Source organism: Acromyrmex echinatior, chromosome 1 (genome assembly GCF_024713525.1).
Source record: "Acromyrmex echinatior isolate Ae372 chromosome 1, ASM2471352v2, whole genome shotgun sequence".
Lineage (NCBI taxonomy): Eukaryota > Metazoa > Arthropoda > Insecta > Hymenoptera > Formicidae > Acromyrmex > Acromyrmex echinatior.
This window is the reverse complement of record NC_141852.1, coordinates 21,124,129-21,147,030: the sequence shown is the minus strand read 5'-3', so window position 1 is coordinate 21,147,030 and position 22,902 is coordinate 21,124,129. Positions and strand designations below refer to the sequence as shown.

The following is a 22,902-nucleotide window of genomic DNA, read 5'->3' as shown; positions in this document are numbered from 1 at the left end:
TTTCCATCAATGTAGATTAACTGTAATTTTGATTCAACTTATTTCTGTCTTATTTTTAGAATTAGAAAAAAATGAATAAATTGAACAGAGAGTAAATTTAATCTACGTTGGTAGAAACGAGAATTAGACATTGCAAACGATGATCTAAATTATTATTTAATATGTGATCTAAGTAAATGAATATTGAACAACAATGATTATTTTTTATGGTATATTGATTTAAATTACATAAAACTAATAATTTATTTATTATACTTTAAATTATTTCAATCTTTCATACTTGAGATTATTTTTATCCTAACTGTTTTAAACTATTACTTTGCTTTTAATATTTACCTTATCTTACATTTGTACATCGCGCGTTATTATGCGTATTACGTTCTTCATTGTAATTTTTCTTATAGAGATGTAAGATTAAGATAAAGTTGATTTTATTCTATTTATTTATATCCTTTACATTTTGATCAGACTACAATTCTTGTTCGTCTGATGATAGCGATGGTTGGGTTTCAATCAAATAGCGCAAGTAGCTAAAAAGAATACGTTAAAAGTGAAATTAAAATTATGTATGCGCTTGGGATACACCGATTGTTATTAAAATGTATCTTTTTTTTGTGGATAACATCGTGAATAATAAAGAATGGCGTGTGCTAGACACTGCGAAGTACATTCCTAAACTCCTTGAGGAGAATTTCTCACGTTTTCAAATTAGCATAATGATAATCTTCTGGGTATTTCACGTAGTTTCAAAAAGCGTTTTATTTATATCCTACATTTGTCGATATATTTGCTTTGAAGTAAGCGTATTCATTGATTATCTCCACGAGATGTATGTAGTTCAAAAAATCAATTTCTTGCAGCATTAATAGTTTCGAATCGATTACCAGTATCGATCATTAAAATGCACATGCATGCATGATAAATTACATTGCAGAGTATTCATTCCTAAGAGTTCAAAAGCACGCAAAAAGCTTTAATACTTTTGCAGTACAACTGTTATAAATTAATATTTGTTTGTATTTAAAATTTCTCGAATATATTTCTTTTTTATAATACGATATACTATACGTGACTAGTAAAATTAATGCAATTTGCAGTACTTTCCATTTAATGCGCGTACTGATGTGAAATAAATTAAATTTTATATATTTAATTTAAATATTATTTATAAATGTTAATCTGTGAAAAACAAATGCAGTTTCTAAAGGCAGTCATGATCTGTTTTTCACGTTGCATAAATTACAAAAATTCTCCCGACATCAATAAAAACAACGAGACATACCGTACAAATTCGCGAGTAAAGATAAGCGCGTATCAGCTTATAAGCGCAAAGATTACTCCAATTAGAGTCTCGTAAACTCGAGCAAACGACAGATGACCGATAACTGCATGCTACCTCTCGCCTTATCAGCGTCGAAAGACGGGGAAGATGACTCTATACCACCGATGCAGTTTCGGCGCCCTTTGTCGCCGTCGATGCCGATCAACGATCGCAATCGATCGCGCGTGTACCCGCGCTCGTTTATGTGCGCGTGTATGCATACGCGCGTGTACACGGGCACCAGGAGCACGGGTATTTGGCACAAGGCCGACATTAGCATCTCTACCGGTATACCCCCTACTATTCCGCCGCGTCGTCGTCACGGCACAACTCTATCCGCAGAAACCTGTATTCCGGTTATCTCACTCTCGCGAGAACCGAGAGAGAGACTAGCGGCGTCCGTCGCCATCGTGAGAAGGCGAAGGACCTCCTACTATCGCCCGAGGAGCATAGAAACCGTTTGGAAATAGGCACGGCCACGGCGATTTGACGTCTCTTTTTTTCCTTTCTTCTCTACGTTCTCACCGGAGAACGCATTTCCTTCGACAGGGAGACTTTACAGCCCGGCTCTGTTTGACTCCAGCAGACGAGACTTTATTAAACCTTATTGCTTTAATTGAGCGCATCTCTTTTGGGGTTTTTTTTTTTGCAAGTTTTCCCCTAATTTACTAATTTTGAATCTAAGTCCCGTCCTATACTGTCTATTTTTGTTATTTCGATATTTGTTTTTCTACCGTACTAGTTATAAGTTGATCCTCGGTACTGCAATTTGCTGATTCATCGGATCAAAAGAAAAAAAACTTGAGCGTATCTTACTCTTGTCGAGGAATTCGTTCGACGAGAATTCGTACAAGTTTTTCCATAAACAAAACTCGATGTAATTCCGATGCGTTCAACTTTTGTTACCGACATCGAAAGATGTACACATGTTCCCTCGAAATCAGAAAAGTCGTGACAGTTGTTTTCTCGAATAAACATTTCAAAATGATATCCTTTTCAGATAAGAAGAAAAGCTTTTTATCTTGATATATTAATTGCTCGATAATTAAAAAGATATCAAGCTATATCACGCTGTCAAATTATGCTCACGCATAACGTTCTCACTTCGTATTTCTTCAAAGCCACCGATAAGATATTTCTTAAAAAATTGTTGACATTCCGCGTTATTAACTCTCATACGATGAAAGCCGGCCAATCGGTGAAGTGCATCTGATAAAAAACGTTTGCAATTTCATCTCACGACATTTCTTAGTGGGACACACACGCGCACACATATGCACATACTAATCAAGAACATACTTGTAACTATAAATTATCATGTAGAATTTTTTCTTTAAAATTGGTTAAAACCACAAATTCGCTCCGTTTAGTTTTCCCCAATTAAAAAATTTCTAACAATTTCGTATTTTCAGAATTCGCTTTTAAAATATATAAAAGTTCCACATATATTTATAGCGAAAAATTTCGAAAAATCTCCACGTATATACGTGTTTTATAAAGCTTTTAAAAAATTATTTGGAAAAATGTATCGCGAAATCGAACATAGATGAAATCGGGCGAATAGATTGAAATTTGTTCCCGCGGTGCATAAAACACAGTGGCGAGGGAAAAAAATGGAAAAAAAAAGGTTAATTATGCAATTATACGCATGACACCGTAAAGTAGGTCTATACCAACGGGTTTCGCCATCGGAGCTCGCTAATACGCGACGGAATTTCGAAACGGCTGTTTCACAGTGTGAGACCGTTTCCAGTCTACACGATCGGTGAGCAGCTCAATAAGATCGAGAAGTTCGAGTATCGTTGTTGCGGATTGTTCGCTGGCTTGCTACTAGACTATCACTGAATCACGGAAACGCACGTGTCGACGATCACTGTGATCATGATTGCGTGCGGTAGGAAGTTTCGCTCGAGGATTTCCAGGTCGTCATGGAATCGACACTCCGGCGCGATCGGATCGAGATTTCTCTCTGTCTTTCTTTTTCTCTTTCTCCTATCTCTATCTATCGCCATCTCTACCTTCTCCTCTCTCTCTCTTCCTCGCTCATCTTGATGGTACATCGAGGATTCCGCACGTCCGATAAGTAATGGGGCATCGAATGACACCTTAACCTGGATGACCGGTATATACCTATACGTTGAGAGGATACGAATGCGCGACTCGTTCGCTGGATTAGCTGGTAGATGCGAATTGGCGAGATTCTAGTTCGCGTTTCACCCTCGGTGAAACAGCGACGACCGGATACCTAATGAGTAAAGCTCGGTTGCTCTTCTCTTCCCTCTGTTTTTATGTTTTTTAATTAAACAAATTAATTATTTAAAATATAATTTTACATGTTAAGGAACGAAATCAACTATCATATAAATGTATAAAGTATAAATATAAATATGTAAATAGAGAAAGAAAGTGATATTTACAAATAAGACGAAATATTTGATAAATTTGTAATCTGTTTAATTATGTTAATTATAAAATGTAATAACTTGATATTTATTTATGAAAGATTTTGTACGAAACATATAAAGTTAATTTTTTCGAATCTGATTCATGCGTCTCTAATTTTTGCGAGGAAAATACATTAATAGGATCGCTTTATGTAATTTGGAGGTAACTGGCAGTTTGCTGGATTTTTGGTTGATAGTAAAAGAATATCGTATTTTTTGCGATTTAAATAAAATTATCTCCCTCTCATATTACGTGTAATTTTCACTTTATATCCAAAAATGGGGTATATAATGTAATTTAGAATAATAATTGAATTTTCATATAATGCTGGCATGGAATAATCCGATAAGTGTAGAATGGGATAAAAATCTCGATAAATCAATATGTCTAAAGTTATATTCCACGCTTTGCGAGGCAGATAAAAAAACCATACATTGTGAGAATTTTTTATTTTGAAATCGAGGCGTTAAATATCGCGGAATTTGATCGCGCGTAAAAATGTTATCGGTAATAAGAAGCAAACAATGCGACCATAATAATGTATGGTATTACGAAATACATTTATTTACGTCGTTAAATATGTTTTTCATTAAAATTCGAGGGAATGGGTGATTTTTAGCCAATTAGAGCCGCGCAAAATGTCCCATGTTTCGCGTGTAAAACATATTATATTCCATAAATTTTAATATCATATAATATCAATGAATATTGTCTGCCCGTAAATTTTAACGGGCAACTCATACAACGCCCCGCGTTTCTCGTTACGCTCTCGGAGTGAATTGATTGTAATTATTACGCGAGGCAGCGAATGCAAAACATTGCTTTGTTTCGTATCCTCTATCTACTTACTTTCCTGGCTTCCACTATTCATATTTTCCTCTATTATATTAAGCAACGCCCGAGATTGGATTTGGTTTATTAGTATTACGACTAAACAATGCAAAGTTTACCAAATAAAGTTCGCAGGCATTTAACAGAAAGCTCTACATAATGTGAAGCTTTTCAAGCATATTATTTTACATTATTTTACATAATCCTCCTCGTTAAAACAAACCTTAAGAATAGTAGACATAAATTACTATTACGTCAAATGTTTCCGTTTTTAATTGACGAGAGAGAGAGAGAGGGGGGGGGGGAGAGAAAGAGAGAGAATTAGATAAATTATAAAATATCTGTTAAATTAGTTAAATTATAAAATATCTGTGAAATTATAAATATTAGTATTATCAATTTTATTAAAATTGGACCAATTCTTTTTCAGTATTGATTATAAGAAATTTGATAAAAATAAATTTTTTTATACTACATTATTTAACGCAGTGCGTACAATACAGGAATCGCGTTACTAACTATATGAACGAGATTGCGATTGTTAAAAACATATGAAATATTTTTAAAGATAAATGTACGATATATAGAGTGAGAGAAAAAAATATAGGTACGTGAGAATATAAAAAGTATTCCGCATGGGGACGATGTTATTAATATTAATAAAATGCGCGATATCTGTGCCCGTCGATCGGGCGTGGCAAGGTGAATCTGGAAAATTTTTAACAACCATGCAAGCGACTGCAAGGAACGCGCGACACGTAACGAAACGGATACATCGCTGCGAAACGAGCATAATATCGGTCTCCGTTATCGTCGGATGCACTTTGGGCTCGCAATTCGGTGCCCCCCTCCGTGCTTGCTACAAAGAGTTCGTTTACCCCGTTTATATACGTGCGCGCGAGGCCGGCCGCTATCGGTCGATTCAAGCACGACATTCGACGAATGTTGAGAAACGAAAGCGACGAGATAAGCTGAATTTAAGGCGCGATCCGGAACCTCCTCGAACGAACAAATACAACTGCGTCTAGACGCTCCTCGCAGTTGAATGCAGGGGCTTTACGTCATTAACAAGGGAAGAATCGTGTTGATCATGAATAAGATCTTACTTTCTACAACGCATGAAAAAAAAATTTTGTTGACGTATCTAAAAATTTAATTAGATGCAGATTTGAAAATTATTTTGTTAAACTATTAAAATAATTATATAGGTTCAAGCATATAATGGATAATGGCTGCAACAAATTTTGATATTCCAACAACTAATTTGAGCGTCTTACATAATTATTTTAAAAGGTCCAAACGAAATTATTTTTGAATCTGTAGCTAAATTTTTAGATACTTTAGCACTGTTCTTTCCGTGTAAATTCCCATACAGCACAGATCCAAAAGACATTCTTAAGACGTCTGCATATCCTCTGAACATCCTGAGAATGTTTCTAGGATGTCGAATAAAATGTGCTATATCAATGGTTATCAATTATTATTCGTGCACGTATGAAAGATATTTATAATTTTTGCACGTATATAATTTTCTTAAAAATAGTACTGCAGTTAAAAATTCAGTTAAGACTTTATTTTTAAAGACAGAAAGATTCCTATCAGAAAATATGCACGTAATATAAACATAGCTGGTATATTTCGATCGCATGTTGTGTATATGTAGGTATAATTTCGGAAGAGCGGATGTTTCACCCGCACTTGCGTCACATACGTGTGGCAAGTAACTCCAAGAAGAAGAATATATGATTCATGCCGAAAATGTTATCACGATTTTACGATCGCACGCTGAACGAGCACCGTGTCGGCGCGATAACCCTCGATCGATTGCAACGGATTTCGTAACGTCTATCGCAATCCATCGGATATATCGTGATATTTTTCTCGAGTCGCTTCCAGTCGCTTTTTCGTATCGGTTTTGCACCATGATTTGAACGACTTATCGCGAATTCATCCATTGAATATACCGTTAAGGAAGATCTATTTTTGTTTTGATACAAGACTAAAGCCAGAATCAAGCATTGAGATTAAAGATTAAAGATTGACATTTGAGAGACCAATGTGGTTTTTGACAAAGAAATTTTATCTCCTTTTTGTTTTGATTAGTCAAATTTCGATCTTTCAATCTTTAATCTCAATCTTCAATGCGTAGTCTGATACTGGCCTGATGCAACGGTCGAGACTAAAACGCTCGCGGAACAAGCATGAAATGACAAAGTGGAGAAGGAAGAGACGAATGCGTGGGATGCAGTTAACGCCGAGCTGTATGTTAAAACTAGTTCTTCGTTTTCAACTATTTATGCACTTAGCGCGTGCGGAAAGGAAAGTACCGAGATAAACGCAGGTGCTGCAATCGGATCTCTCGGCGATGAATTAATAGCAATATTAATTTGAGAAATAAGCAGGTTTTTTAAAGTGCCAAAAAAAGTATTTAGAGAAAAAAATACACTGAGAGAAAAAAATAGTTGCATAATTGAACTATAATTTATAGTCATTTTTAGTGCGCGAACTATACACATTTTGTAAGAATTATAAGTATAATTATTATCAACATTATAGCCGTAATAACTGTAAAAATGGAGCTCTTAATTATAAATGTTTTGCCACACAATTATAATTACCACAAATATCAAATACTTTTTCTCAGTGTAATGAAAAAAAAAGTATAAATACAGTTAATTACGTTAATTGTTTTTATTGTTATATTCTCACATAATCGCTCCATCAGAGATCACAGTTCATTCCTGAAATCTTGAACCGCTATTCCTGAGATCCACTCTTAATGTTGCTTCCTCCGCTGATCACCCTTTCGCGTGACGACAAGCAACGGTAACATTCTTGAACTTTTTTTGTGTCATGCTAAATAACGAGCTCGTGTAACATAATGTAAACTATGTTCGTTTAGCGTACTCATGGAATATAACCAAAACATGTTCCTAAAATCTAGTTTATCGCGGGTTTTAAAGTTTCAACTAACTTTATATAAATCTTAGAAGACAAACGTCCGGTTTATCTCCGTAGAACACAAACCGTTAGTAGATTTGCGTAAAGTTTTTTAAAGTCTTATTCAGAAAACACAAAAGAAAAATTGCAAATATTTTTTCATACTTATTGTAAAGAGATGTAAACAGATTCAAACTATATGTTTGACGTAAGCCTATAGATCAAAAGTGATTTAATATCAATATGCATTTTTTTGCCGCAGCTAATATTAAATTCAAATTGCGCTTGACTCGAACTCTTGAGAACCAAAAAATATATACATATACTTTGTGATAATGCACAGCACGTATATTTTGCAATCAGTTTTCTAACAGGCCGGAAAATTAATATTCAGTTGCTCCTTCCTTTGCAACGTGACAAGGCTATACAAATTAGATATAAGTCGCTGTTTTCGATCGAAAAAATATATATCGCTGCAGTAAATTAAAAAATTTCAATCTTTATAAGAGATAGATGGTTTTTAAAGTTTTTGTAGGCAAGGTGTTAACAAGTCCCAAAAAATTTTAATTTTATAGTTTTATTTGTTATTAGTACATTATGTTATTGTTAAATGTACATTAATTGTAGATTATAAAATAAAGGAAAGTAAAAATAATGAACTTTGAAACGTCTAAGCATCTCTAAGACAGTACTTTTAATTTTTCTTTTCTAGAATAAGGTTTTAAAAAAACTGTACCTGAGATGCAGATGAATCACACGGAAAGAGCAATTTTGTTGAAGAATCTAAAAATTTAGCTAGAGATACAGATCTCTAAAAATAATTTTGCTGAACCATAAAAATAATTAGGTAGGACAACAATATTTGCTAGAATATAAAAACATTTTGTATTGCTTGTCATACTTAAGATTCCTACAAAATTATTTTAATGATCCAAGAAAATTATTTTCAGATCTGTATCTAACTGAATTTGTAAAAGTGTCACTTACTCACATAAAGCTTAATAATCAATGAATCTAAGTAACTCTTGCATTTATTTTAAACTGCGTTTCAGTACGATTCAACATTTCTGTCATTACAAAAAGTTTTAACAAATTCCTTAATTACATGATACGTAGAACACGACACGCAATTGATCGTGATGCAAACAGATGCAAAAAGATAAGAAAGGCAGAAGATTAAGATCACAAATTTTCCTATCAGTAGTTTTTAGGTCGTCGAAGACTATAATACAGGGTTTGCGGTGATCACGCGGCGAACTTAATTCGGCTTATGTCTGGGCGTTTCCGTTGACGGGATTGCGAAAGAGCATTATTTCAGTACGCCGATTGTATCGCACGAACGAGCGGCGGAATTTCAGGATCTGCACCTGGCAGCCCTGGCAGCGGCTGGATCGACGTCGTCGACGCGTTCCGAGTGACGTTATCATCGCCACCGAAATAGCGCGCTGATAAGGTCGTCTCCCGGACGCGCGGCCAACGACGCCGCGTCTGCTCCCAATAGAATTCCATTAATCTGGCTTACGACGATCAGTATGCGACGGCGTCGCGCCGTATCGATAATTTAACCCAAGGATGGATAGCGCGTTCTCCTTGTTTAATGAACGGTACGGCAAGAGGCGGGAGGGCAGAGGACAACGGCGGGAGCAGGTATCTTTTTGCGCGCACGTTGTGTTAGCCGCTTCAGGCAAATGCCGCTTGCATTATTTGCGAAAAGTATTAGAGCAAAAAAGAGCACTTTTAATCACCCGACTTGCACACGTCGCGCGCGCGCGCGCGCGAGCGAGCGACTTCTTTTTAAACACACATGCGCTGCACGCGTTAAAAACACTTGTATGTATATTATAATAGCGCGTAATACTACACGTTGACTCAGAAAACGCATCTACATACGACTCGTACGGGAGTTCATTTAAAGCTGTACGGGATATCTCAATTATCTTGTAATTAGACGAAATGTAAATTTTGTGTCCCAAATAAATTATTGTAATTTTCGACGGATGTTTGAAAGAGATTTTCTGTTTATTTTTGCAGGCGCTTCTCAATATTGTATATTTTGTTGTCGAATTTTGATAAATTAATCTTTGACTGAGATCTTCCATCGTTTTATTTTATTATGAGAATTCCTGGTTCAGCTTTGTGAATAATGATGCAACGCATAATTTCATCAGAATATAGTTTCCAACGTTTCTTTCATCACTGGTGATTTTCGTGTATGGCGATCAAGTCGCTAGTGCGTCCATTAATTGCGGGGGGGAGGGGAGAAGAGGGAACGCAGAAACGTCGTCGCAGTCCATCGAGTACAGCACATCGGGCACAGATAATTAAACTTAAAGGAAAAGGAAAGGCACAATCATGTGTGTAATTGTTCTTGCAATGACAACGAAAGAATTGCCGAAAAAAACAAGAATATGAAGAATTCGACGATCAGTATGCAATATTGATTTTATCCTTTGAATTTCCGGGAAAAAAGGAAATAAGAGGATCTCTTTTCTCAAATAAAAAAAATCAATAAAAAAACAATCAATATTTTATAGAGAATAATTTATAAATTATAAAGAGCAATATATATATTACATACACACGCAGAGAGAGAGAGAGAGAGAGAGAGAGAGAGAGAGAGAGAGAGAGAGAGAGAGTTAGAAAATTTGTATTAAATTTAACATATTTCACATGTCCCAAATAGTCCATTCGAATTTTTGCTTAAATTAAATTAATACAAGATAAATATGTTAGAAAATAACACACAAATGTCATGTAAAAAATTAACATTAAGACGTAACACTGACACTATTTGTAAGCAATATCATATTTCTTCATTAAAATTAACATTTATAATATGTTAAATTAATACATTTCATTTATTTATCTTACAATTTTTGTTTTAAAAAACATTATTGTTATTTCGTTTACTTATAAATTATATTATTTTAATATTAAATGTTGAATATCAATCTAACACAAAGTATTCAAATAACGCAATAGTATTATGTTAAATTAATACTTAGATATACTAAAAATTTGACAAAAAATTTTAACAATGACTTGAGTAAATCGTTTCTAACAAGCACGAAATATTTTTTTACTGAATGGAATAATTTATCGATATCTATATGTTTGTGTTCTTAAAACTCTCATTTTCTGTTTCCTATTTTTATTTTAAGAAATATAAATCTCTATATAATTGCCTGTATTTAAAATACTCATAAATTTTCTTTCGGCGCTTATGAGAAGATTCAAATTCCGAAGCAGCGTATTTAATCCCGCGGAAGAAAAAAATGTTGTCGGATGAGACAATGGTGGTACAAAAAAAAACCTACGAACTCAAATAGCGAGTTTCTTAACGAGAATAAATACACGGATAAAGACATGAACATATTAGCGAAGATAATTCGTGGCAATAATTATATACTAGTTTCGTAGCAGGTTTTGCGATGTTGAAATTGCAACGCATCGTCGTCACGTCGTCGTGATCGATATTGTGACGCGGACATGTCTTTCGCATCGTGCGAGATCACGAGATTTCGTGCTGCCATTTAATTATGCTGCTTGTTACTGGGAGACGCGTATTGCGCGCACATCTCGTGCGGTTCCGCGGAATCGATGTCACGAATGAAATCGATGAGAAACTTAACTTAAGGAAATGTTAGGTGAACGGGGCTAACGATGATTTATGATTGATTATTAGAAATTCAAATAATTAATGATAAAGTCACGACTTTAGAATTTTTCTATTTTTCCAATTCGTCCTTTGCTCGTAGTATTTGGTCATAAAAACAGTATTTTCTATTGCTAATCAAATGCGCGAATTGAATTTAAAGATTGAAAAATATTTCTTAGAATTGTATAAATGTATTTAATTATCTAGCAGATATAATAAAAATTATTTAATTATTTAATAAAATGACAAAAACCAGAAAAGAGTAAATAAGCTTCACTTGTAAAATTTACGATGAATTATTATATTAGTATGTTATGATGAAACAATAACAATTATGTAATCATTGTCAGATTGTAAAATATTATATTAATATCTATTTTTACAATCCCATTTTAATATATTTTAAAACGCACATATATATTATTTCTTCAAATTTATTTTATTGATATTGCTTTTTCGAATTTACTTCTTGCATCTCTTAACTTCACATCATTGCTTCTCTCTGTTACACAATATTAATTATATGTATTTTTCTTTTATAAAAATTTACATATCGCTCCCTTTCTAAAAACGTCACAACTTGAAAAATTAACTTTCAGTTTGATAGAAAATTATTGACTTATCAAATAATATCGACAAAAAGAATAGATTTTTAATATGATCAAATATTATTTTTCTTACTTGTTTCACAACTCTTAAAAAATTACCTTTTTCGAGTTGATGATTTTTTGTGAAGTTAAATTAATTTGATAATTTATAGAATAATGCTTAACTCATTCATAGTAAAATAATTAAAAACATCACGTTTTTTGAGTTGTGTCATTTTTGATACAATGACGCGTCTTTCGCGCATAAAATTTCAGGTCGCTTTAGTCTCTGAAAATCACGATGTGAGACTTCGAAATCGAAGACAAACCGAGTGCAGAAATAACCTATAGGAGTTATAGAATAGCCGCGTGCTAGGATCCTTTCGACCCTCAAAATGCATCGGGAAATCAAGTGCGATCGGTCGACCGAGCGAACGATGGCGGCGGCGGTGGAACTCGGCGGAGCGTGGCGCGCATAATTTGGACCACCCTGTAGTGGAGGAGTGAGGTAGGTTAGTGAATCGACGGGTGTTATCTGGATGTACGGGACGTGCAGACGGCCAGTATGAAACAACATGTTGTCCGAGTCAGCGAAACAGAGACACTTTAAGCAAAGCTGGCGAATCGGTTTCGCGGACGGCACTTAAAGTGCACTTTCCACACGTATACACGCGCATATCCACGCGCACACGCACATCGGGACGCGCGTGCATGCGAATACGCGGTGCAGAGTGCAGTGCCGGCGTGTCGTCGTCGTCGTCGTCGTCGTCGTCGCGCTTAAGCATCCATTTTCGTGGAAAGTAAGACGCGTCGTATCGTAAAACGAACATTTTCCCCACCGAAAGTGTGCGCGCGTTTACGTACATATATGTGCAGTTACAGACGAGTGTGCGTGTCATGTAGACCGACGCCGACGTCGCGGCAATAGCAATAGCGACCGACGCGAACAGCCCGACGTAAACGCTAATAATCGACGCAACTCGAAATCGTTGTTTCTACGAGGATTGTCGGCGCCGAGAGGAGGAGACAGGTGCAATTTCCGCGGATCCCGAGATCCATTCGGTGAATTCCGGAGTTAAACGCGGAGTCCGTGAATACGGCGACGATGAGAATTATCGCGCGATTGTCATTTTTTTTTCTGGTTTACCGCTTATCGTAATTTCAAACGATACCACGCGGTGTGATTTTCGTCACGATACAGTCTATTGCATCGCGCGCAGCCGGTGTTATACACTCTCTCTCTTTTTCCCTCTCTTTCTCTCTCTCTCTCTCTCTTCTTCCCTCTCTCTTTGCTTCTCCGTTGATATTGTATTTCTCGATACCAGCCGGAGGATTCGGTTCACGAGTGATTAGTGCAATTAGGCAACGTTGTTCGTCGAGCGTTGCATCGCGCCGCCGCGACGAATCGCGCGCGAAGTATTCGAGGCGCGTTTGTCAGTCTCGAACGCGAGTGCAGTCTGATAAAAAGTATCTCCAATACACGGTTAAATCAACGTTCACATACATTCTGCGAATTGAAGCAACGGACGAGCGAGTCGCAGTTCGTGGACGATCCCGCGTTTACACCGATAGTTCTCGCAAATTCGAACAATTCGATCCGAAACCGCACGAATTGAACCGCGCGATTTACGTTATTAACACAAATCTAGGTGCTGAGAAAAAGACATTAATCTCCGTTATAGTTGAGACGGTTTTAAAATCGCACGGAAAGAAGATCGGAAAAGTTCGCCCTTGACGACCGATTGCAACGCAGATTGGTGATAATTTACGAGGACTATCGCACAAGGAGCTCGATATCTCTTACTTCGATGAGGCTGACACGTGTAAACTTACACATTGCAAGATAGCTGAAGGCATAACGCGGTACGTATATACTTTGCGACTAGTTGTCTGCGGTATCGTACGTCATTAAGCGAGAAATTTTCGGTCGGTAAATAATGCACGTCAAGCGCTCATGATTTTCTTAGCAGCGAGATGCTACATGAAAAGAAACGGTTTTGCTAGTATCTAAAAATTTAGTTAGATAACAGATCTGAAAATAATTTTGTTGGACTATTAAAATAATTCTGTAGAATTCTTAAATTGATTGCTAGAATGTCAATAGTTTTTGCAGTATTGCACATTGCTTGAGTTTCCTAATTATTTGGATGTGCCAACTTGACTATTTTTAAATACTTCAGCAAAATCATTCTTTGTATTTGATAATTTATGAAGCCATTGGTTCGAATGGTTCGATGGTTTACTTAAACTATTTTTGCAGCAAGTTTTTTGAACGAGGTGAGAATTTTTCGAGGAAATTGAAATTCTTAGTGCCGATTTAAATGAAGTTGATTCGCACATCGGATAGTCATTTTGCGCAAAGTGAATTGGCAATTTAGTAAATGCAACTTCCTCCTGACGCATCAATGAATGCGTTAATGTTTTTTACGTATGCCTTGTATTTTGATTTTCGTGCTTGATTCTCTTGGTTGCGATTTACGATAATGGTACAAGATCACTTTCTTTTTATTGGGCATTATTTCTTGACCCAATTAAAAAAGATATAAAATTTTGCTATCTAAATCGAAGTATAAAATATTTAATATATAAATAAAATATTAATTACTAGAGTAATGTTACGTAAGAAATTGTAATGGCATGCAAATGAAATTCTTATTACTTGAGGCAAAATATCCGGATCCATTTTTGCTTTATGACCTTCGGTAACGCGAGCAAACATGTTTTTCTATCGGTGGCTGGACATACTTAATATAAAAAAAGAACCTGTTATCAATCTCTTGCAATTTTACAACGACTATGTTAAGTGCAATTAAACGATACATACGATATCTAAATCTTTTATTAAGATCAAAATTTCATATCGCTCGTATTCGTTTAGCAAACAGTTCTTGTTTAAAAAGTCATATAAATAACAAACATTTTAAAAAGATAATATTGCTATTATATTACCTACCCGGAAAGAAGTTTTGCTAAAGTATCTCAAAATTCAACTAAACGCAGATCTGAAAATAATTTTGTTAGATCATGAAAATAATTATGTAGAATATTCAAGCTAGAGTGTCAAAACTTTTCGCAGCATTGCTCATCATATTTGAGCATCCTTTACAATTATTTTGATAATCTGATAAATTTATTTTTCATATCTTTGTCTAGTTAAATTTTTAGATAGTTCAGCAAAATCGCTCTTTTTCCATATAGATACTGGCATAAATCTATATTTTGAATACTTAAAAAATCGTCATACGATAAGACATGCAAAAGAAATATGTATATCTTAATAAGAACAGTACAATCGTTGGAAAACTACATAAGTTTGTAATCTATTGTATAATCACAAAGAAAACTAATTTCGTTTCTCCGGTTTTTGGGTAAGCTTCTCAATTAAGCGAAGAGACAATCTTAAAGGGGATCAGCTCGTTCATTATTCTCTCAGATAGCGACCTTTTGACTTGGTCGAGTATGCGCTATTGTTGACGGAAAGTCGTCGTTGAAGGGAGTTGCTTTGACTCGACGTTCAGTACGGTACTCAATGGAGCACGGTCGTTCTAATATTGCTGTTGCTGCTGCTGTTGCTGCTGCTGCTGTTGCTGCTGTTGCTGCTGCTGCTGTTGCTGTTGCTGCTGCCGCCGCCGATGTACGCGCTGATAAAGCCAAATGATAACGAGATGCAGTCTGGCACATTGCTGCATTACCTCACCGCGTACCCAAGTGCAATGCTACAAACTATCACTTTTCTCGCGCAATAAGACCACGCGCTTGGATACGTGCCGTAACAATTGTGAAACCTATTGTGGAGCGTGGTGTATGAAACCGCAGTCATTACAACGCCTACGTTAAGCGCGTGGATACGTGTTGCACGGCAAGAAGGGGTTCTTATAGAGAGCGACCGCCGCGATTCACTGTTAGGCTATATGTTAGAAATTATGTTATGGGGCATTATTCGATGTTGACTGCTAAACACGCGAGTTTATTTCATTATTTGCGTAATTCGAATTTTTACGAAAGATGTCTTGACTCTCTAATCTTTGTTTTATCGGCTGTATATCTTTATATATACATGTATATTTTCTCAACTTAGATATACCTATATCGCTTGTTTGATAGAAAATTGACACAACTCAAAAATTAGTATTAGTATTTCTGAAATAATGATACGAAATCAATTTTAAAGTATTCTTTGTGGAAAAAAAACAATACATTGTAACAATGTCGTTTAATTGCATTCTAATCAAATTAGCAATTATATGTTTATAGAAAAAAAGACATTTTTTGAATTAGATAACGTGAAGAAGTCTTGCTGAAATAGTCATAGAAAATGTCTTGTTTGGAATTATGCCATTTTTCCTTGACCTTTAAGTAGATAAGCGGAGTGCTTAGAATATTCTAAATGAATTTAATTTTTTTAGTTATATTTTTTAATAGTATAGAATTAAATTTACATTATTTATATTCTTATAAGATAAAGATATAAAAATAATTAATTTTAAGACTTCTAGGCAATTCTTTTTATTTTCCTTTTCTAGAACAAGGTTCTTAAGATAACTATGCGTAGAGTGCTGTAGCCACCTATCTACTTAAAGGTTAAAAGGTTCTTTAAAACGTTCTAATTGTTTCCAATTCAGAATTTAAAATGCTCTTCTGAAAAGTTGCTATAAACTTTGAGATATATTACTTTTTATCACACAAGCGACTTATTTAATATTGTAGAAGATTATATAACGATCATTTTTGAAAATACGAATTGGAAATACAGTTGTTTAATAATAAATTTAGTCTAATTAAAGTTTAAACCAACTTAGTCTATTTTTAATCCTTAGGTAATTTAGGTTAATAAAGTAATTCTTTAATGAAAATTTTGAATTCTACGTGATTTTAGTGTAAACGCGTTTAAAGTGGCGGCAATCAATCTGTCGAGGAATATCAAAAGCGAAGGTATCTTAGCTCGAGATGTTCAATTCGTGTTTAAATAGTCGACGCGCGTAAACAATAGAGATCAACGGCCGTGGTGGAACCGTCCGCCTGGTTCTTAATGAAGTGCCTGGCTCTTTCATCATCCCTGCTGCGGTTGTAGATAATGCACGACGAACGGAACGCAAATACACAACTCGACTCGCGAGCGATCGAGACGAGCGTCCTTGTATAGTGATTCCTTCGTGGAGGTTTCGCCGGCAGAACTGAGCTCTCTGATAAGATTAATATATCTCTATGCTACAGGTACGAAAGCTATGGTAAGGGCCCCTGCACACGAATTTCCATAACCGTAAGCATAAGACGTAACGTAAGAATTAGCCAATGGATGAGTGTATAAAATAATTGAATCAATCGTAAGCGTTCGTAGTTTCTGAGACGTAAACTTAAATCGATAAGCCAATCAAAATATTATTTTAAAAGAAAATAATATTATTTTCAACCGATAACCGGTTGTGCAGGAAATTTGAGAATAAAGAGAAGAATATAAATAAGAAAAGAAAGAACAAAAATTAAGATAAATAAGTAATATAATAATTTAGTAATATAATATATAAAATTTAGTAATATTAAAAATTTAGTATTAATATAAATGTATTCTATTTAATTTATTTTTAAAACAAATTGTTATTAAAGATTCTTTCGAAAGTGAAAATATGGTTATTTGCTATATATTTACAAAAAAATATGTATATTATTAATTTTGTATATTTTCATTTTGTGTATAGTATCCTTCATATGAAATATTAAAAGATGACAAGTTCTATTGGATAGTTCTATTGGGGATTTATAAAGATATTTATATATTTTTATTTTAATACTTATTATTTGCTATAAAGTTAATTCGCTAATGTTTTAGTGAATCTTAAGCAATATTATAAAGATTCATCTTTTAAAATATATCGACATGTTATTCTATAACATGCATATATAATGATATTATTAATAAAATACAATTTATAAAAATATATTAGATATAGTATTATAAATAATATATTTAAAAAATATTTTACTTTATTATATATTTTAAATGTTTTTAATTACAGTAACTTCTCTGATATATAAGCATTATCTGGATATATAAGATGCATCAAATTTTGCTATAACATGATTAATTTCTTTCAAGTTTTTTGTTTTTTATAAAATTATTAGAAAATAACTTATTAGAAATTAAGAAATAAAATACTAATATAATTTATATTTGTAGCAATGAATAATATATGGGATGATTCTAATTTTCTTCTTACAATTGCCTTATGGTCTCGATTATTTGGAAAAGAAAACAACATAAACAGAGAAGATTTTGAGTGGAGGCTTATAAATGAAAATCGATATCAATAAGGAAACTTTGCTGTTTTATGTCAAGAATTAAAGGATGACAGTAAAATGTTTTTTAAATATACAAGAATGACAGTTGAGTGTTTTTATATTTTACTAGAAATGGTATCTCCAAAACTTGAAAAATAAAACTAGAGAGTTTTGCCATCTGAACTACGCTTGTCTTTAATACTCAGGTATATGTTCTTTAATATGTCGTACTTTATCTAATTGAACATATGTTTGAAAAAATATTTGTAATATCAATAAAAACATTTATTATAAAAAATTAATATTATTAATTAACATAAATATTTAAATACAGAAATAAAATACTGATATAATTGATTGTTTCACAAAAAAAAAAAATTTCAAATTTCAAATTTCATAAAAATTATGTCTAAATAATACTTCAGAAGGATAATTTTTAAGAAAAACAAAATAAAAATATTAAAAATTAATTATTATTTTAAATATTTAGTTACTGGAGATCAGATACTATTCATAGCACTAGCATATCGTATTGGAGAATCGACAGCACGTGCTATTATAAAAGAAACAACTGAAGGCATTTCGAGTGTTTTACTTCTTAAAGTATTACAGCCATCTGAAACAGATTATATACGAATTAGTGCAGAATTTTTTGAAAAATAGAACATTTTTCAAATTGTTTGGGTTCATTTGATGGCAAATATTGCGTTATTCAAGCTCCTTCACAATCTGGCAGTTTATATCACTATTATAAGAAAACATTTAGTTTAGTATTAATGGTTGCTTGTGATTCAAATTATAAATTCACCTTAGTCGATATTGGCTCGTATGGAAGTCAAAATGATGCAAGTATATTTTATGAATCTGAATCTGGAAATATGTTAAGAACACAAAAATTAAAGAGGAAAAATACAATATTTGGTCAAAACAGATTTAATATTTAAATATTTCTGTGCATATCTAATTCTGCAAATCGCGCGCTTAAATCTTTTTTCAATGGAGGTATTGTAATATTTTTAGCAAGAAATTATTCACAGATTTAAGATTTTCATTAACATCAGATTATTAATATCCTTGTAAAAACACTTATTACCATTAAAAATTTATAATTTGCTTATCAATTTTAAATGATATTTTAATTATGATTGTGTTTCAAAATCGAGAAAAATTTCGGCGCGTTTGAAGAATTATACATGTATAATGTATATAAATTTACACAGAAATATTTAAGCACTAAGATCCGATTTTAACGAATATAGAATTTTTTCTTATTTAATCAAATTTATTCTTATCGATCCAAATTCATATCAGAAAAATCAATGTTAAATTTTAAATAATTGTATTATATAAAAATTCTTTTTTAATTTTTACGTAGTTACCTTCTACGTAGCACATGGCTATTTAAAAACTTCATATTTTCATAGAAAATAAAAGATTGCCGATTAGATGCTCCACTTCTTGATTATGCTACAATCTCTCTTTTTTCTTTAAAAAATCTTTCTCTTAATCTAATCCATCAATTTTGACATTCATTAATTATATCAAGCAATAATACCAAACATTAATTGAAAAAAAAAACTGAAAAAACTTGAAATAATAAAAATGATTAAAAAATTTTACTTACGTGACCATGCCATGATTTTTGCTATTTCTTCCCATGAAATCTCTTTTATTAAAGAATCTTTAAAATTGGGCGATGATTTGTCATACAAATGAGGATATCCTCTAACTAAATCAATTAACAAAGCATTCCCTGTGTTTGAAGCTAGAACATTTTCATCAACATTTTCATTAGTCATATTTGTTACATCCTGAGTGAAAGAGAATACATTGTGTGAATCATATGTATGATCATCTTCCATTCTTTTATTTGTAAGTGCTAAAAGAATTAGTGATTGATAATAACGAATTTGATTAGTTATCAAGTTACGTATGTTTTATATTAAAATGTAATTATTATTATATAAGATATATGTTCACAACACAAATACATTTGTGAATATCTAGTAACAATTTCTAAAGTAACTTAATAAGTACTCAATAATTCAAGAAAAAAACGTAGCTCTTTAGTAAAAATCAGACTTTTAAATAGGGAAGTCAACTCAACTACATGGCCGGCTACAGAGAATCTTGATTCAAACACCTTCCTCTTGAAGCTTATATGTATATATATCAAAGAAGATATATAGATAGGCATTGATTCGATACACTATAGATAATATCAACTTCTGATTCGTGCTCAATATCTATATATAAATTATCCGCACGTAATGTTACGTAGAAATTTCAACCGGTTGAAACTCGCTTTATGGATAAGTTTACTGCTATTTCTATTTCTGTTAGATTACGTAGACCTAAAGCAATATCCTGATTGGCTTATCGGCTTAAGTTTACATCTTATGATTATTGTTACGAAATTTTGTATGCGGCAGCCCTAATACCTGAATTGGAAAAATTCTCTCAACAAACATTACAATTATACGATGCAGAAAAAAAAAGACTAAATGCTTTAGTTGATATTCAAAACAATGGTTGCTTCATTATTTATTTCTGATTGGCATTTCCTAGTTCGTTCTAAACGAAAACGTTTTATTTCGTCTCTATTAAGCGAGAATATCTCTACATGGGATGTTACAATTTATATTCGTAATATTTTTCTTGTTTTTCTATTCTAGTAAATAGAATTGTATAAGTTAATTTGATTTTGCGCATTGATATCGGGGCTCTTTCTTCGCGATTATCATCGCGTCGCGCCGCGGGTTATTGACTGACATACTCGCGAGTGTCGCGAATGAGTCAGAGCGATCGTGTCTGGTTTCAGATTGTTTAGAGCGTCGCGATCGATGCCGGATAGCGTGGATCGATCGAACGCGATGTTTAAAAAAAAAAAGGCATAATCGATTCGTTATTGCCGTTTGCGCGCAACTATGTGTGCGGCCAATACAATTCCGCTAATTGCGCTTTATCGATACCAGTACATACTGCGCGCTTTGACAGTCCATTCGTGCGGCGCGATCTAAAAGACGAATTCGAGCTGTGGCTCGACCGCATCGTGGTTGAATTTTAACTCCCGCGACTTCGTTCAGAATGAGCGTTTAACTTGCATTTCGTGGTATTATGCTAGTTACGATAGTTGGACGCGCATTGGAAATTCGAGTTCGATCGTGGTTGATTTCCCGCTTTGTTATATGTGAATTAGCAGTGAAATCTTCATCTAGCGGAGATGAATTCGTCAAGATAACAATACACGATTAATCATATTCAATGCCTAGAAAAAGAAACCGTTCGCTATTCGTAATATTCACAAATGACATCGAATTATATCTGGGTATTAATTCTATCGTATTGTCTCAGGATATTTTATTTGAACGTTATATTTACATGTACATTATATTCCTTTCTCACTCTCTTTCTCTCTCTATCCTCTCCCTAACGTGAAATTTATTAATGCTAATAATTAATATTGAGAGATAAAGATTCAGAAAATATAAAATGTATGATTATTCATTTTATATTAAAAATTTTTTGTATCTTTATTATAGTATTAATTATTGACGTTAATATATGTTTTGCGTTAAGAAAAAGATAGAGAGAGAAATATAATTTTTATATATAAATAATTTTTTTATATATAAATATTTATATATAATATTAAAATAAAATATTCTGAGATAATTTAGGTTGAAAAATGATAAGTATTTTTAGATGCAGCTTTTATTCTTCCTACTTGATGTATGCTTGCGATTGTGAATTCGGTACAAATGCATAGCTTGACGAACCTTTCGCTTATACACAGAACGTCTCGCATGTATACGCATGCTGGTACGCATTCGGATAGGTCGTGGTCGGCAGGACAGTGAACGCTTTGTTTCAGGAGTGCTCTAAGCATAATCATCATGTCGGACCACTTTTCTGTGTCATGCATTCCGTACAAATTTTCCTGCACACGATAAATACTCTTCAAATTATTTCGAGTGGAATCTCACTTTAAAGAGTGAAAATTAAACAAGTCTTGAAAAAAAATGGCTCAATTTTTAATCTTACTAAGATTCCACTCTTTAAAGTGACAATTCACTCTAAAAGTTTTAGAGAATATGCGTGATCCGAATTTTTTTAGGCAACAAAACGATAAAATTTCTTTTATTCATTAAAAAATTAAGTTTTTTGACTATTATATTTGCTTTGAGCAACTTTACCATTTATTTGCCACCTTCTAGAAGATATAATAAGAGATGTTTTTTTTATTTTTATGTCAACGATATGTCAAATATATTCACTTGCATTTTATTTGAATGATTTGTGAACTTTTCGCAATGACAGCTTAGAATTGAATAAAATCTGGAATGTTGAATACATAGTAGGTGTAATAAGATGGTGTAGGTAGCATTTAAACGGGGAAAATATTAAGTCAATTAGTATACGTGGCTTTCAAACATAAAATGTTTACTCAGACGTGGTAAAGAAAACCGCAAGTGTGTAATGTCATTAGGAACGTGTGGATAGATGTTAATGTTGGATGTCTTCAGTATTAATTGCCAAAGAAATATACACGTATATACATATATATACGTTTCTATATTTTTAAATATACAATTGATTACCTCTTATTAACATTTCATTCTATTGAATGTGCCCATTGTACAATAATGTGGAGAGTAATCTTATTCTTAAAAAGGTCTAAAATAAATATAATAATATAATTCAATTACTTTTTATCCGCTAAATAGATATACTTTTTGTTTCATGGATAGAAAGGAAAATACAATCTTAAGTTTTTTAATATTTTGCAAAGATACACGGAGAGAACAGTTTTGCTGAAGTATTGTAGCTAGATACTGTAGATC

The 22,902-nt window shown here is 33.3% G+C and overlaps 1 protein-coding gene and 2 pseudogenes across 1 annotated transcript in view; 2 read left to right on the top strand and 1 right to left on the bottom strand.

Moving 5' to 3' along the window:
* The first annotated feature begins 12,373 nt into the window (after nt 1–12,373).
* The window catches only part of Eip93F (Ecdysone-induced protein 93F), a 161,709-nt gene continuing 151,180 nt past the window's right edge, over nt 12,374–22,902 (top strand). Inside the window, exon 1 of the mRNA XM_087406090.1 lies at nt 12,374–13,645. The gene's annotated coding sequence lies outside the window, so the exon portion shown is untranslated. The remainder of the gene's footprint in view (nt 13,646–22,902) is intronic.
* Nucleotides 17,960–19,002, top strand: LOC147911061 (uncharacterized; annotated as a pseudogene).
* On the bottom strand, nt 19,434–21,520 carry LOC147911060 (uncharacterized; annotated as a pseudogene).